At 34.9% G+C, this 18037-nt stretch overlaps 1 protein-coding gene across 3 annotated transcripts in view; it reads left to right on the top strand.

Moving 5' to 3' along the window:
• The first annotated feature begins 435 nt into the window (after positions 1-435).
• Positions 436-18037, top strand: part of gulp1a (GULP PTB domain containing engulfment adaptor 1a) — a 57218-nt gene continuing 39616 nt past the window's right edge. For 2 of the 3 annotated variants that reach the window (XM_067409339.1, XM_067409343.1), the window contains exon 1: positions 436-609. The gene's annotated coding sequence lies outside the window, so the exon portion shown is untranslated. Of the gene's footprint in view, positions 610-11488; positions 11620-18037 lie in introns of all 3 variants that reach the window. The other variant, XM_067409341.1, reaches the window with a different exon arrangement.

Below are 18037 nucleotides of genomic sequence, written 5' to 3'. Positions count from 1 at the left end.
ATGGGTGTGGAAAGACATGAGGGTGAATAATTAATGAAAGAATTTTCATTTTTAAGTGAATTAACCCTTTAATAGCAGATTTCTGTTCAATATAATGTGACAACATGCCCCACTGTCAAGTCAACGTTTGTAAATCCATTTTATCAGTATTTACGGCTCAAACAAGATGTCTATTTTTGGTTTAATATGTGTTTATGTGCAGATTTATGAAGCAGGATACACTATCAAAAATGTGTAACACTAACGACACATGGAGTATTTGTTTGCATCCGAGTAGCACTCATAACCCTTATTCTGGCCCTTTAAACCTCCAGCTGGTTGGCGAGACTCCTGCGGTGGCATTTAACTGAGTGGGTGACGTCACTAAACTTTCTAGCGGGCTGTGTGTGTGCACGCGCGCTCGTGTGGAAGATGAGAGAGAGAGTGTGTTGAAGACAGCGTGTGCGTGCACTGCTTAGGACGCGCTGAGGATTCCTGTTTTTCGTAGAGTGGATCGTACGTTTTGCCTCGGAAAGTAAGCTCTTCGGGATCGTGGACAAACAGAATTGTGATCGTGGATTGTGTTTATACGTCGCTTCTCTTTTAAAAAGAAACTTCAAGTCCTGGAAAGTGAGTCAGTCCTTGTAGAGAACATGTGTAAAACTTTCTTTTACATTCTGTTTGTCAGATGAAGTAGTTTCTGCCATGATGTAAACATTGGTATGATTAAAGCTGTATCCTAGAGGAATTTGTAAGGATGGAATGCGCTCGAGCAGGTTCATTCTATAACATGGATGCGCGGGTGCCAGCAGGCGGGATCTTTATGATCTTGAAATTGACAACTGGATTAAACGGTGTTGTTGTTTGTTGCTGGAACTAGATATTGCATTTCTTAAAGCTTTGCATTGGTTTTAAATTTGCAAAAAAAGTGCAGGTTACTGACTCGTCTGACAACTGTTTAGTGTTCATGTTTTCAGACTGATGCTGTAGTTGCAGTAAGATGCGAATCATAATGTTTTAAAATTGGGTCACATTTAAGGTGAATATAGATAGAGGACACAAGTTTTACATTTAATATTTCTTCATTTTTCACTGTGTTGTATGAGGGACAAGTCATTTAACAGACAGTCTATCAGACAGTTTTACATTTTACCTGTATTAACTTGTGTTTATTCGTCTGTCTGTCTTTTTATTCATCTGTCTGCTTATTTGCCTGAGCGGTTTACATTTGTCTGTCTAGCTGTTTGTTTCTCGTCGGATAGATGCTGTAGATACTGCTCTACCTGTCTGTTAGTTTATTTATCTATCCACTGTATCTGTCTGTCAATCTGCATTTTTGGCTATCTAGCTGACATTCTATTTTCCATATCTGCCTTTACCTTTTTCTTATGTCTGTTTATTTGCTTATCTGTCATCTTCATTTGACTGCATTTATATTATGCTCTGTTTTTTTTTTTTAATGCACAGGCTTATTCTTATCATAATATTTTGTGTTTTCTATAGCTTGCTTAAGGGTTTCACCCTACTTCAGATTTTCAGTAGTTAAAACTCCTTTTTGGCCATGTGGCGCCCCTGGGAAGGACTGGCAAGGTCTGTCCATGGATACCTCTAGAGGCCATTTCCAAGCTGTAATCTGCATGACAATACCTTTTCCTTCAGTGTGAGCCAGTCAGATTTACTGGATTTACAGTCCCTCTCTGAGAAAGGCAAACTGATCACTGAAAGTCCACTCGCAAATATTCTGCCAGCAAGGAGACTTCAATAAATGCTCCCTGCCTTCCGTTCTCTGTCCAGTCAGTCATTTGCGCAGCATAAGGTGCCAGTGCATGACTTTTTAATATTTGGATTCGGTCAGTCTGTTTAGTGGCTGGGTGCAAAATGACTGCAAGGCTTTGAAACTGCTATAGTAGTTGCTTTAAATTCCCTGATGTATATTTTTGTGAAAATGAGTTGTATATGAGTTGCATTATGTGCTTTCTTGTCCCGACTGAGAGACTCTTTATTATAAAAAAACCCTTAACTTTTGATAGTAAGCAAAAATAAAAGGATTTTTATATTAATTAAAATTTAAATTCTGTCATTAATTATTCACCCTCATGTCGTTCCACACCCGTAAGACATTTTCGGAACACAAATTAAGATATTTTTCATAAAATCCGATGGCTCAGTGCGGCCTCCATTGCCAGCAAGACAATTAACACTTTCAAATGCCTAGAAAGCTACTAAAGACATATTTAAAGCAGACTACAGTGGTTCAACCTTAATGTTATGAAGTGACGAGAATACTTTTTTTGTGTGCCAAAAAAACCCCAAAATGGCGACTTTATTCAACAATATCTAGTGATGGGCTATTTCAAAACACTGCTTCATGAAGCTTCGAAGCTTTACATGTTTTGTTCCGAATCAGTGGTTCGGAGCGCATAATAAACTGCCAAAGTTACATGATTTCAGTAAACGAGACTTCGTTACACAATGAGTGTTTTGAAAGTGACTGTGGCATGGCTTGAAATTTAAGAGCAGAGTGTAGAAGATTTGCAGTGAATAGCAACTTATATTTTGGTCTGTTCCTCACAAGAAGACCTGGGCTATTTTTTTTTTTTTTTTTTTTTTTTTTTTTTTGTGATAATAGCTTGAATGAACTTCTTGTAACAGAAAAGGGTAAATTAGGAATTTATTTCTTTGAACAGAGGAAACATATTGCACTATAAGTACATTTTGATGTTCTCAGCTCTATCTTTCTCTCTGTGTTTGTGTCTGCTTATGCTAGTAGTGCTTTGTTAGTGTGATGGAAAACATTTTTACAGTATTTAGATTTTGCAAGGTCTGCTGTCCTGCTTTTATCTGCAATTACATGTTTCCTTTCAGTCTGAAGCAAGTTACTGTATGTTTTTTGTAGAATGCATACTGATCTAAAATCATGTTTTGCTGTTTTCATCAGACATGAGACTCTAAATCTCTTTTTAATTACAAATGCCAGATGTAGTTCATTATTCAGGAGAGATGTTTTATACTGTTTTTAAAATGTCCTCAGTATAGGGATGAAGTTTATAAATGTTGCATACTGTTCATTTTCAGTGATCTGCTGATTTGCAAGTTTCATAGCTCCAAGGAAGTGAAGGTTCTGTGGTGCTACACACAAATGTTAACTTGGCTTATAGTAAATGAGGACATACCATAGACTTCTATTGTTCTTATATAAAGCTAATTATAACTTAATCCCTAAATGAAAACGTTTGCAGTTTAAAAAAAAAAAAAAAGATATATAATATATATATAATATTATTTATACATGATTCTTTTTTTCTAGTTGAGGCCGGGCATCCCTGGATATCCTCAAGGAAGATTTTGTCAGATTTAGCTCACTTCTGAGGACAAATGTGTCCCCAAAGTATAGCTAAGTCAGTCCACATACACATATTAAATGTGCATTCACTGGCATACATTAGTCCTTGAAGAAACCATGAGAAAAGGAAAGATCTAATTAACAATCCGTTAACAGTGCTAACACATCTTAGAATACATAACCGTAATTGCATTACATATCGATTATTTCAGGGGTGTTCAGCTCTCCTGTTCTGTCGGATTTTATCATTGAAATCATGTTTGAATGAGTATTTAACTTTTTATGCCCGATATTATTCATGACATGACTCTACTCTTGATTTCTCAATTTAAACAATGTTTTTTCTGTGTGCTCACGTACAGTGAACTTCTCGTCTAAGAGCAGGTTTAGCGGCACAATCAGCTCCATTTTTGATCAGAAATCTGCCAGATGTATTTTTGAAAGCACCAAATTGCAAATGAGGGCACACAGAAAAGGATGAAGCAAACATCCAGTGACCTCATTACTGGTACAGACGGTGAATTGTCTGAATATAATGGCTCTGTCATGAGCGGCATGAATTTTTTACATCTTTTTTTTTTTTTTAACAACCTAAATTACTTTATCTGAAGTTGAAGTCCAGATTAGAGGAAATCAATTGGAACATAGATGTGCAAGTTAGCATGAATGATTGAAATAATCCAAATTAACATTAATCTTAAAAAAAAAAAAAAAGATTAGGGCTTGGTGTGGTTTTAGATTATTATTTTTTTTGAAACATTAGCTCAATCAGAATTAGGGCTGCAACGATTAATCGCGATTAATCGTTTACAAAATAAAAGTCTGTGTTTACGTAATATATATGTGTGTGTTCTGTGTATAATAATTATGTATATATAAATACACACACATTCATGTATATATTTAAGAAAAATGTTATATTTATATATAAAATATTTATGTTTATATGTAATACAAAATATATATAAATATATATATATTTATAATACATGCATATATTTCTAAACTTTATACCTGTATGTGTGTGTATTTATATATACATAATTATTATACACAGAACACACACATATATATTACGTAAACACAGACTTTTATTTTGCAAACGATTAATCGTGATTAATCGTTGCAGCCCTAATCAGAATGAATTTGGAGTGAGACTATCTGCGACTATATTTGCATTTCTGTTAGGTGATAATATAACACTTCAGGTTTAGATAAATATTTTAAATGTATATTCTGGCATCATTTACTAATGTAAATCCAAATTTGCATAATTTTCTTATTTTGCAGAATTCTTATTTTGCAGAATTGTCTTGTTTTATGGAAGACAAAGTGATTTTTTTTTTTCAAAATGGAAAGCTTCAGCAATCAAATCAAATATGGTGCTTTTGGAAGAGTCCTTTCAGGTTTGATATTAATGACATTTGGTCAAGAATCATTTAAGAACTGACTGTACTCTGTTTTTGTCACATAAAGGTATTGTACACTTTTAAGCTGCAGTCCGTAACTTTTTTTGATTAAAAATGATCCAAAATCAATTTTTGATCAAGTACATAACCAGCCAGTGTTCTAAACTATCTCCTTACCTTAGCCCGATTCACCAACAGTAAGCTTGTAATAATATTTTCTAATTCTGGTGCATGCCACCGTTCGTCTTTGTGTCACTGCTAGACTTGTGCCGATATTCGGTAATGCGATAAATCGCGATAATGAATATGCACGATATTGTAATTGTCGGCACTTCAGATTACCGTAAATAATAATGTATTACCAATATTAATTTTTTATAAGACAATTAAGAATACTTACCCATCAATCATATAAAATGCACAACACCGCTGTATTCTGCGTCAAAAGAACACGCGCTCAGATGTAAACAATCCCAACGTGCACGAGAAGCACATGGCGGAACGAGTGAAGGAGACGAGCTGAATGAAAGTGCGCGTTCACTCTCTGACAGCAGAGGGCGCTGATGGAACAGCAGCGTGCAGCGGTTACCACGGAAACCGTGCAAACAAAGTAACTGCGCTAGTGAAGTTTTTAAAATACTTCAAACAGCCATTCATTTTTTTGTAATCTCAGTGTTGTTCATCACAGCACCAAATACTGAATACTTAAAAAAGATTTAAAAGGATATTTATTTTCAAACCTAAACATTTTTATATTTTAATCTGGACTACAACATGCCCTAATGATTAGAAATGTTCTGATTATTTGTTATTGTTCAGTCAAACTTTGAAAACATACAGCTTCATTAGTTAACATGTTAATTCATTATCACTAAACTGACAATAAAAATACTTATAAAGTATTAATTATTATTAATTAATGTTAATTTCTTAGTTACTATTTAATAACAGTACTAAAATCAAAATAACTTATTTAATGGACCTGAGATAAAACTAACAATGATCAGTTGTGTTTCTAAACTAACATTAACAAAAAATAACACTTTCTGTATCAAATGTAGCTATTGCTCAATCTTAGTTAATGCATTAAATAGAGTAAAGTGTTATCTGTTGTTCTTTATAGCCTAATTCTTTTGCATTTTAATCTGTTTGAAGATTTCAGTCAGAGTTGTTTTGTTTTATTACAAAAAGTTCTTAAACCTGTTAAACTATGACAAAAATGGTTTTGCAACTTATTTTAATATCGTGATAATACCGTATACCGTGATAAAAGCTTCATCAATTAATCGCAACATGAAAATTTGATACCGTCACATACCTTGTCACTGCGTCACGTCCATTTACTTAAAGGTGTCCCAGCTAGTAGGCTATATGGAATGTGAGGACAATGCAGGTGGTGCAGGTGCAGATCATTTATAGCCTTTTCTCACAGCAGCAGCAATAATTAAACTTATCATTTTGATGGCAGATTATATGGAATGACAAATTAACTTTAGAGACTAGACTGTACAGAAATGGAAATCTACAGCCAGGTAACACCAATACACACAGTCACGCACTGCTGATGTTGTTAACATTAACAGTTTGAGAACAAAGTATAACAATACTAATAATTAATCTGCATGGATTGATGTGATATGAGCTAAGCAATTGTTAGATTTAATCACCATTGGTAGCATGATTTATTGTAATGCTTTCTTTTCTCATTTGGTCAGAACAAAAGTCGCAGATTTGTTACTTACTTGTTCAGATGACATTTCCAGTGAAAATTCTTATTTTGGTCATACTTCCAAGATGTACAATCTATCTTTCTGAAATACAGAATCCACACAGATGTGGTGACTGACAGCAAACATTAGATTAATCCGCGCCGAGGAGCCGTGCTGAGGCACAACTCACGTAAAGATGAAAATTCTGCAAGTAACTGCAATTACAGGTCTAAAACAGAGATGGCGACAAAGAGGCAAAACTTACGGACTGCAGCTTTAAAAGCCTTGGAATATTGCATAGTTTTGTGTACCACTTTACTTTTATGTTGCTTTTCATTGTTGTTTTGGAGTTTGACAGCAGAGCCAGGTTTTTCACCTTTTGTGTTCTATGGACGAAAGTAAATGATGATACATTTTTCATTTTAAATTAATTGTGCCTTTAAGTTTACCACTGAAAGTCGTGAAAATCTTTTAATCTCTAATGCCAGGAGTGAGTTTTTTTATTATTTTCTCCCCCCACAGACCTTGTGGTCTTTTATGGCATTTCTCAATAACAAACAATTGTTTACACAGCATTTTCCCTATAAATCTGTCATATCTTAATTAGGTTGCTACCTTTGTTGACCTCAGAGGAAATGCTCCCCTGAGATAAAAATGGATACGCTTATCCTCGGGTGCCCGTTATGGTCACTGAATCTATTCTTATTGTTGTGGCTTTTACCAAATGACCGTGGAGGTTTGTGAAGTTCATGCCCCTAGCATTTGGCTTAACGTCTGACTCTCAAGCACAACTTTCAGAGTGCTGAAGACATAATTCATGGGAGATAAATCTTATTACATTGGATGCATCTAGGTGCAACCACTATTTGGAGTTTCAGGATTTATTCATCTCTGAGGTTGCTGACTACAAGGGGTAGTTTATTCTACAGCTCATTATTGTCCCTTGAAATACTGCTTCTAAATTGACTTTTAAATTTGTTTGATACACTTTATAAGATTTAATTAAGAGAACCATGCGTTTCCCCTCTAAACTTTTTTTTCTTTTGTTATTCGGATGCAGTCTTTGTGAATTAAAGTTCAAGTTTCAAGAATTAATTAGGCTAAGTTTAGCTTGGAAATTAGTTTGGAAACCTTTCTCCCTTTCACTTTCCACTTGAAATGGTTTGCTGACATTTTCCAAATAGCATCTAAGCATTCATCAACAATAGCTGTGAACAAAAAGACAGTGATTCTTATACTGCAAAAATCATTTCCTCATGTATTTTTTTTTTCTTTTTTTTTTTTTATAATTTTCACAAAGCTTCCATTGCCCTAGAATATTTTGGTGTATGAATACCTGAACATAAAAAAAAATTAAAAGAAATAAAAGAGCCTCTGCTTTAAAAAAAAAAACAGAAAATTATTCTAGCGTCATGCATTTATCAACACTTGAATGTGGTTGTTTCATTAAAAAAAGCCAAATTTTGAACAAAAAGCAGAGAAAATTGCATTTTTGTCAGACTACATCTTGCAAAGATGGGCATTTTGACACACAAGTATGTGTATTTTCAACCGTTCAAGCCCAATTAGGCGATTAGAAACAACTAATTTCAGTATTCATGCACTCTTTGAGCAGCGGCTTCATGTGTGCGCGTCTCTCAGACAGTGCTCATATAGTGAAAGGAGTTCTATTTTGTTGCTTATTGCGCTTCAGTGGTTTAAAATCATGTTTTGCAATGCTGAAAAGCTTTCGTGACCACGCAGCACAGCGACGTCAAATGAATGTAACCGCGATTGAGACAATAGTCCAAAATTTGAGACGAATTTCTACTGGTATATCGCCCACACCTATGTGTGTTATGCTGAGTTCACACCATTCCGTAATTACCGTAAATAAAGCTCAGTATGCTTTCGAATCACTCTCGTGGTACTTTGACGTCATACACCGATTGGTCTGCATAGTGCTGCTTCAAGTTGAACACACCTTAAATCTGCAGTGGTCAGGTAGTAGAGCGGCTATGTGGTACAAGTCATAGCAAACTCGTAGAAAATGACAAGTTTACACATTGTAATTACAAGCATGTGAAAGCTTTTTCAATTCAGAATCGCTACGGTAATTATGACATGGCGTGTACTCACCTTAAGCAATGCTATCACTTGTTTCTGCTTCTTCACTTGTTTTTGGATCCGGAGACTCTACTATTTTAGAAGATGCGTAATAGCCCCCTACCATATAACACTGAAAACATGGAAGCGCTGTGCCATAAATGACGGAAAATTCTGTCCGTGGCGGGGAAAGAGCTTTTTTGTTTTGTTTTCCATTTAAAAATGGAAATTTTTTAAATGTACTTAAAGCAAAATAATAAAAATAAAAAAAACAGCTTTTAAGATTAAATGGATATTAAAATACCTTTCAGCAAATTTGGCTTGATACAAGTTTCTTACCTCATTAGCAATTTTGTGAGCAATAGGTAAGGGAAAAAACTCTCTATATTTTGTTAGTTTTACAGATGCTTTGGAAATGGTTTGAGGAAACTTTACAACAAAGTTTATCCTCTGGAATATTGTCATGCAATTTGCTTACTACACTCAAGTAAATGTATCTTGTTTTAAAGATGTTTAGATGTGTTTCTTTTAGCCATGCACAGTTTCCATGCTCTTCATTTCTCTCTATATCTGTACTATAAAATTGTGTTTATCAATGAAAGTCTTCATTATTTACCATTAAAAGTATCTGGAAGCATGTTCTAAAATTAAGTTTATAAAACACTGAAAGGTTTTTGCCGTCTCATGCTGTCTCATTACTTAAGCTCCCATTAGAGTTTAAATCTATCAGCCAGCTGAAGCAAAGTTGTTTAAAAAGAACAAACAGTCTTAAATATTCTGCTAGGCCAGGATAACCTGATTTGAAGTTATTTATATGGGTGCCCTAATCAGTATGTGCCAAGTTCTTCCCCAACTAGACCCATAAAACTCATTCTCATGAAACCCAATGAGATTTATTTTTCTTCATTACAAGGCTTGTCTCCATTGACATTAGCACTGGAATGGGATTTGCTCTGATTTTATGCAGCTGTTGATGCCCAGTCTTGAGATGTCAACACAAAGCAATTTACCTTCCCTATCCTAATGCAATAAAGAGATGATGGGCGCACCTTAGAAGCAGTTGTTGTGCTGCTGGGCGGCTTAGTCAATCCAATTTTTATGTTCTTTATTGATTGTGATCGTTTCAAAGTGTAGGCCAAAGTCTAGGCTCTTTAATAATTTTAGAGCATCTTTTACTGTGTCCAGACATATTCTTTGTAAGGAAAGTGCTTGTCAAACTTCTTAAAATGTCACAAATCACAGTTTTAGCAACCCTGTGATAAACTTGCCATTTCCAGTCGGTTTTCACTGCTCTTAACCTGACTCTAAAGATAATTCACATACCACTGTGATTTCAACTGAGCGCCTGTTCGGTGCCACATAATTTCCCAAACCAGTGAAGCCATTATCACATCTAATGTCATGCTTTTGCAATAAAAGGCCAGGTTATATAAAAGCAAAACCGAGTTATTTGCAAACTAAATTGAGCTTACAGTTCTGTTGTTTTTAAATGGCTCACACTGGTGATATACACACTTGTTGCCACGGAGTTCCTAATTTACATATTTGAAAATGCCATATTTGTAAAGTCTTTTGGATAAGCAGGCATACTGTTTAGTGCAGAGTTGATTAAGGTCAAGTTGAAGAGAGAACAAAAAAAAAAAAACCAAAAATCTGTGAAATATAATCTGCAAAGGGTGTATGAATTGCGTTAGCTTGTGTATTGCGGGATGTGTATGCAGTTAGAATGCTGGAGTGGCTCATGTGAGAAAGGAAAAAGGGCAAAGTGGTGTGTGAGGAGAATGTGTGACCTCAGGTGATGGATTATTGAAAACCTCTCCCACAGGAGGCTATTCTTCTGTGACAAACTTACTGTATTCCAGTCAGCAAGTGTGCTTCATCCAGTACTTTAGGTATTCTTTACATAAGCCAGCAGCTAGAGTGGCAGGTCACAATGAAGGAATTAAAAAAAGCATAGAACAGAATAAATACCTTAAAGGAGCCTAGAAATGAAAGTTCTGACATTGTTTACTCATCCTCCATGTTGTTTAAAAAAACTATGTCATTTTCAGCTGAACACAAAGGGAGAATTGTAATGTATATTCAGAAAGGGAGAATTTTGATGTGTCTTCACAATGATCTTTTCCATACAATGATAGTGAACATGATAAACTCACCATAAAAATGAGTCCACATGACTTGTTTGCTATATTGCAATTATTTTGCATACAATACGATAGACTCAATGGAAAAATGTGCCTCTACTTACGTTTTTGCAAAACATAGGCTACCTATTTAGGGGTGTGAAAAACAGTTAGCTCACGAGACAAGATGAGACATGAGATTGAGTTAATGAGAACGAGACAAGATTTTTACAAGATATTTTTAAGAAATCCTCAATGATGAAATACATGACTAGAAAAATAGTCTGCAGGTGCATTTGAAATGTTTTAACTAATCATCCTGTAATGAAAGTCATGTCAGTTCTACATTCTGAGTATGAACTCATATGCAGTAAAGGACAACAATATTCAAGCACTGTAATGTTTTGCCATAAACTCAACTGACTGGCTTCTCTCCTGTATGATTTAATATGAAACTCTTCAGACCGTAGAACTACCTGATTTATGAGCTTCTAATGAAAACTAAAAGACTTTCAAATCACATGAGCCAATATTTTATTCACAATAGAACATAGATAACGTAACAAATGTTTAAATTGAGAAATTTTATAATTTTATGCTCAAAATGAGCTCATTTCAAATTTGATGGATGCTACAGGTCTCAAAATAGTTGGGACGCATGCATGTTTACCATGTTGTAGCATCTCCTCTTCTTTTCAGAACAGTTTGAAGTTGTCTGGGCATCGAGGTTATGAGTTTTGGTGTTGCAATTTGGTCCCCTTCTTGCCTGATAAAGGTTTCCAGCTGCTGAAGAGTTTGTGGTCGTCTTTCGTTTAATAATGCGGCAAATGTTCTCTATAGGTGAAAGATCTGGACTGCAGGCAGGCCAGTTCAGCACCCGGACTCTTCTATGACGAAGCCATGCTGTTGTAATAGCCATTGGCCTGCGGAAATACACAAGGCCTTCTCTGAAATAGATGTCATTTGGACAGGTATACAAAGGTTTTAGAGCAACATATGCTCCCCTATATATATAATATATATAATCTCCAGCATAACAAATCTGATGTTGGCTGTTAAAAAAACACTCTCAAGTTTTTTCTAATGCTAAATCATGATGAGTTCATGGGAATTTATTTTGTTGTGTTCATATTTTACCCTTATTAAGAAGCCACAAACTTTTAAGTCAGTCAGGCCCAAACTTAGTTGACACCAGTGTAAAATGTACTTTGTGTGTACAGAGGATTAGCAGTCTAAAATGTAGAAGTAATGTCTTTTCAGGTTCATATCTTACTCAAGGCAAGAGAATCTCACAGCTCTAGACTCTCACAAAGTTATTAGAATCATTCAACCCTGAACTTGAGCTGTATTTACCTTCAAAGTCTCTCCCAAGAGGCTTTAAGTCATGCCTGCCACATGATTCAGTTGATGTGGAGTGAGTTGGACCATTTTGCTGTTTCCATAACAAATGCTCTCACCACTATTGAAATGTAATCGTTTTAGGATATCCATGTGATGCTTACCTGAGGCACTGACCGTATCATAGATGAGTGGTATATAAAGTTAAATTAGATTTCAGCCTGAGGACTTTTTTCTTTTACTTTTTTTGACTGAACTTTTTCTATAAGAGGTGCTTACTGTATATGGACTAATAATAAAATTGTATATTAACCGAATTTTGCCTAATTTGCTGTTTCACATTTGATGCATGAGTAGACTGGTCCTGAGGTTAAATAACCATAAATGTTATTTAAGCATATTTTCTTTTTCTTGCATAGTTTTTTTTTTTTTCTTCTAATATTTTGTGGTGTACAGGAATATAGAAGCTATGTTTCACTGTGCTGAAATAACAAAAAAAATATTCAGCACTGAAGGATATTCAGTTCTGTAGGATCATGTGACACTGAAGCCTGGAGTAATGATGCTGAAAATACAACTTCATCATTACAGTAATAAATTGCTTTTTAAAATATATTAAAATAGAAAACTGTTTTTAGTGCAGTTTTGGTCAAAAAAAAAAAAAAAAAAAAATAAATAAATAAATCCTATCATAAAAATCTTACCAACCCAAACTTTTGAACTGGTGTGTGTGTGTGTGTGTGTATAAATACTATATATGCAGTATATATGTATGTATGTATTTTATTTTTTTAATGTATTTGTGTGTATACTACTGTTCAAAGAACAGAATCTGTGAAAATGTGAATAATTTTAACAAAATAAGAGGAATCATACAATGTCCTGACATACTGTCCTGAATAAGATATTTTACATAATGTTTACATATGGCCCACAAGACAAAAAAAAAAGAAACTGAATTTATAAAAATGACCCCATTCAAAAGTTTATGAATCATTGATTCTTAATATTGTGTGTGGTTACCTGGATGATCTACGACTGTTTTTTTTGTTGTTGTTTGTTTTTGTTTTGTGATGGTTGTTCATGAGTCGCTTGTTTGTGCTGAGCAGTTAAACTGCCCAATATTTTTCAGAAAAATCCTCCAGGTCCCGAACATTCTACAAATTTCCAGCATATTTTGCATATTTGAACCCTTTCCAGCAGTGATGATTTCGAGATCCGTCTTTTCACACTGAGGACAACTGAGGGACTCAAACACAACTATTAAAAAAAGGTTCAAACATTCACTGATGCTCCAGAAGGAAACACTATGCATTAAGAGTCAGAGGTGAAAACATTTGAACAGGATAAAGATGTCCACATTTTTCTTTTGTTTAATTTTTTTTTTTAAGTACTGCCCATCAGAAGCAACAGGAGACACTTAAATGTTAAACTCAAATTAAATACAATGTTCCTTGATCTTCAAATTCAAATCTTTTGAATTGGGTCATATTTATAAATTCAGCTTTTTTTTTTTTTGGTTACTTATGTAAACATCGTTTATGTAAAATATCTTACTCATATCTGTATTTATATCTTACTTTTTTTACTAAATAAAAAATGACATGCATTTTGTATGATCCCTCTTATTTTGTTAAAATTATTCACATTTTCACAGATTCTGCAAGTAGTTCAAAAACTTTCAAGCAGCACTATATTTTAAAATATTGAATAACATAGCATTTATAGTCATTTCTGGCAAGTTTATTCAAGAGCGATCATGGAAAAATCATTGTTTTGTTAACCTAGTATCCCAGTGAGTTGGATTTTGCATCTGCATTTCTGAACTATGGTATAATTAAGGATGTGGGAAAACCTGAGTAATGTATAATCCCAGTGTTTATGCACTGTGTGAATACTCTTTGTTTCACTTAGTGTTTGACCTTCTGAAAATTGGACATGAATCCCACAGTTACCCTTAAGAGTTTTATCAGATCTGCCATATTTCACCTTCTGAGGGTCCTTAATCATTCAGGGTGATTTATAATGTTACAGTACTTTCTCCTTACTCAACTTAATATGCAGAGACAACTAAAAAAAAAAAAAAAAACATCTTAAGCTAGCCCAAGCTTCTTTGCTGGTCTCCCGTTTTTTTTTTTTTTTAAACAATTAGACTAGCCTGACACAGCAATGGTTTGGTTTAGGGAGATATTATCCTTTTGGCTGACCAGTGGAAATTTTTTATACACTGGTGGCACATAAATTACACACTTCACCTTTAAATAAAATGCAGAGACTGAGATGATGTTCAGAAAGACCTAAAAACAGTTTTGTATTCTGAAATGTTCTATGTTTCAGTCCATCAGCAGAATGGAGTTGAACCACACGACCTGTGCTTTTGACGCCTGCTATCCGACAGCAATCAACCCTGTTACTGGGCAGTTTTCTCGAAACCAAAGTGTTTAGTACAGCATGGCCTTTTACCGCCATTGACACAGCTAGTATTCTGTCAGAAAAGCAGATCACTTATGGTGTTGCTGTTTCTTTATTGCAGAGTCAAGATAAAGAACCCATCACCACCCACTGCTGCTTTATGCTTCCAGCCTTTTCATCTCACTTCTGGGCCCTTGCTCCCTCTAGCTGGCCTGGCTTAGCCTTTCTTCTTTTGTTCTGTGAGCCAGGACATTTTTTGCCTTTGTTGCCCTTTGTGAAGACAGTTAGACAGGGTGTACATATATTGCTTCGCAGTTGGATTTACTGTATATTCCAGTAATTCGGTTTGACACATAGATATTGCATGCATGCTTATGCTTGAATCAGTTTAATTGTATGACAGCCAACCAGGATTTTTCTCTTCCATTTGAGGGAGCTTGAAAAATGTTTTATGACTGAAATCTTTATTTTTACACCTTATCTTTTGTCCTATTCCAACATACTCAATACCATATTACACAAATAAGCCTTTTTCTTCCAAGACCTCAATGTCACAATTCTGTAAAAGTAGTCTTAACATATCAAAAAGAAGATAATTAATTGGAGAGATGAATAATAGCAGAATATTTTTTTTAACCAGTTCTCTCTTGTGAAAGTGTTTTTTTCTTTTTCTAAGTTTAAAATCATAAAGTATACTCTGAAAAGCTGTTTAAATTTATATGCAGCACATACTTTTATTAGGACTGTGATTTTTATTTTTTTATTTTATAAAAATGAAGTTGAAAAATGTTGTAATAGAATGTTTCATTCAATGCTTTGAAAGAAAATTTTTATTTTGTACAGCATGTATCCCCTTGTCCATTTAGACGCAATTACCAGTTTCATTGTACTGACCGTGTGAACTTAGAACCCAATGATTTAAACACACAGTTTATGCCAATCTCATGTTAATCTTGAGTGCCTATAGTGTAGTAGTGCATCCTACATATCTCCAAAAAGTCTATTTTTATCATATTTATAAAAGATACATACGCTGTACCGAGTCTTTCTGAAAACTGCCGAGCTCCTGGAGGCGTGCCGTGTGAGCGGAGCTAAAGAGTGGCGAACATGTGCAGCTTTTGCGTAGCAATCATCTGCAAGCTATCAATGTTCAGCTAAACAAACATATTTAAACACACACAATACACCATCACATTATCCCTGGATAACTTTTGAATCACTATAATGAATATAGCTTATAGTGAATAATGAATAAATGAATTCACTGCGTTTGTGTTTTTACATTATGTGCACTTAGGCACCTATTGCCTACAAAACAAACATTTGAAGCAGTTTTACTCACCACCTGCGGTTCCGACTCATGACCGGGATCATTATCGCTGTGACCGCTCTATCTTTCAGTTTCAAATGATCTGTAAATCCAGAGTAGAACTGGGCCTTGTTTATGAAATTATAAGCACTGATCCTGAGGGCAGCCATGGAAAAACACTGGATATTCTCCATTCATTTTAACCAATAAAAAAGTGATTGAACCTATCAGTTTCTATGGTTATTTTAATAACAAATATCGAGAGTGCATCAATGTAATGTGTGAGCATAAAACTCACAGCTCCACTTAACACTGGGTTCTTTGGGAAGCAAGTTTATCTTTCCCTCACAACCAAGAAAACACTTCTTTGGTGACATTGTTGATTTTGTGAAGTCCTGTAAGCTGTGCAGCGCTGCCGACGACTTGCCGAAAGCGTGCCGATGGCATGCTCTTGCTCTCTCGCTCTGGTCGACGTGCGCACGCTCTTCTGAGGGAAGTGCCCCTACAAGGAATTCCAACTTTCTTGATGTCACACAGGCCCATACTCGAAAAAAAGTCCATGAAGTTTATGACTATTTGGAAGAGTATTTTTGGTACAGAAATACGCCGTCGTATTTTGAAACTTTGGCCATGTTTAGTATGAGAATCCAACTCTTTAACAGTGTAAATAAGCCAGAATACATAAAATAGCATTATACGTCCTTTAAGTTTTGAAACAAACATATGTTGCTGGCAAGATCAGCCAGATTTCCAGGAGGAGGCTGCTCATAGGGCATTTGCAGACTACCGTTTTCATGCTGGATAAGGAGTATGTAATTAGTGTGAACATATGACACTAGCCACAGGAAGTGGTCTCAGGAAATTGGAAAAAGATGCTGCATTATTTTTGTTTTCATGTTGTCCACATTAATCACAGAAAATAATGTGTGAATGTTCATGTGAATTTTTCATTTTCATGATGTGATTCTGTGATCACATCATGTAAGAGGTGCCTATGATGTAATTTCTGGAGAGTTTGATATTTTTCCAGTCAAAAAGTTGGGATATGATTACATGATGAATGTCTCTATATTCTCTTCCAGAGGTGCACAATAAACCCATAGATGCACAAATAAAGCAGTGCAATCAATGCAATTATAAGAAAATCCTATTATTCAACCTAATGATGATTTTTCCTTCCACTTCTCAATTTCATTCTTCCAAAATTAGTTTCTCTAGTGTGTGTGCAAACTTGCTAAACAGCCTGTGCTTGTTTATATTTGTTCAAAAAATGCGTGCACAACATAAGCAAACATCTGAATGTGTTTTAAAAGCTGTTATTAGATTTTATTTCTAAAGCTACAGTCCCTGTCTTTCAGGGAAATACCGCATCTAGTTAGCTGCAGCTAACATTAATGAGTGTCTGAGTTACAGAGAATGAAAGGAAGTTAAAGATATACATTATTCACTTTGGCTTAGCACTATTTTCTGTTATTTATTGTGCACACTTTGGCTCTGTTACAAAACCTAGTGCGTTGCCTTGTTGTCTACTCCTTACTTAGGCAACAGCTTTCTAAGAGAGTATTCTAAGTGAAATGTGATTGCTTTTGAACACTCTACATAGGCAAAATCCCTACATCATGTAAATAGGGCTTACAATTGATTTCAATAGAGGTACCATGTTGCTAACTTGCTATTCTAATGAAGTTAGATTAGCACACATAAATATTTAGCTGATTAGATTGAACTTTTTTTTATTGTTTCTTTTTTTCATATTGAATAAATTATATTTACAATAATAATAATCATTTTTTCACTTTGCAGGTGCAATACGTTATGAGATGACCTTATCTGCTAAGGATATATGCCATGCTGTTGTTATATTAGAAGGCAGAATATGCTTCTATATATATTTTTTTTTTCAATATTTTTTTTTTTACATAGATACCTAAAGGGTTTGGAACAGCAAAATGGCAAATTACAAAATCACAGGATTTTTCTTTTTGCAAGAATTGTATGTTCCAGTTTTTGTCAAACAATGTTGTCTAGTGGACCAAATCTCTCACCAGTTGTAGGTCTTTTGCACTCTCATGTTTTGACCTTGGGTGTTTTCTGCAGCTCCCGTGGAGACAGAGCAGCAAACAGCTGTAGGACATCTTGGCAGCCTGGTTTTATCTTGTGCTTTATAAGCTGTGGTCTTCTTTTTTGTTATTGCCATTCAGGGCTATGTGCCTCATTATTATCCTCATCTGTCAGAGCTCCCCCAGTGTTTGGGATAAATTACTGTGATTGATGGTAATCATTCTGGTCACGTGATCTTTTGAGTGTAGCAAAATGCTATGTTCTCTTCT

This window comes from Chanodichthys erythropterus, chromosome 14 (genome assembly GCF_024489055.1).
Source record: "Chanodichthys erythropterus isolate Z2021 chromosome 14, ASM2448905v1, whole genome shotgun sequence".
Lineage (NCBI taxonomy): Eukaryota > Metazoa > Chordata > Actinopteri > Cypriniformes > Xenocyprididae > Chanodichthys > Chanodichthys erythropterus.
This window is presented reverse-complemented; position numbering and strand designations above follow the sequence as displayed.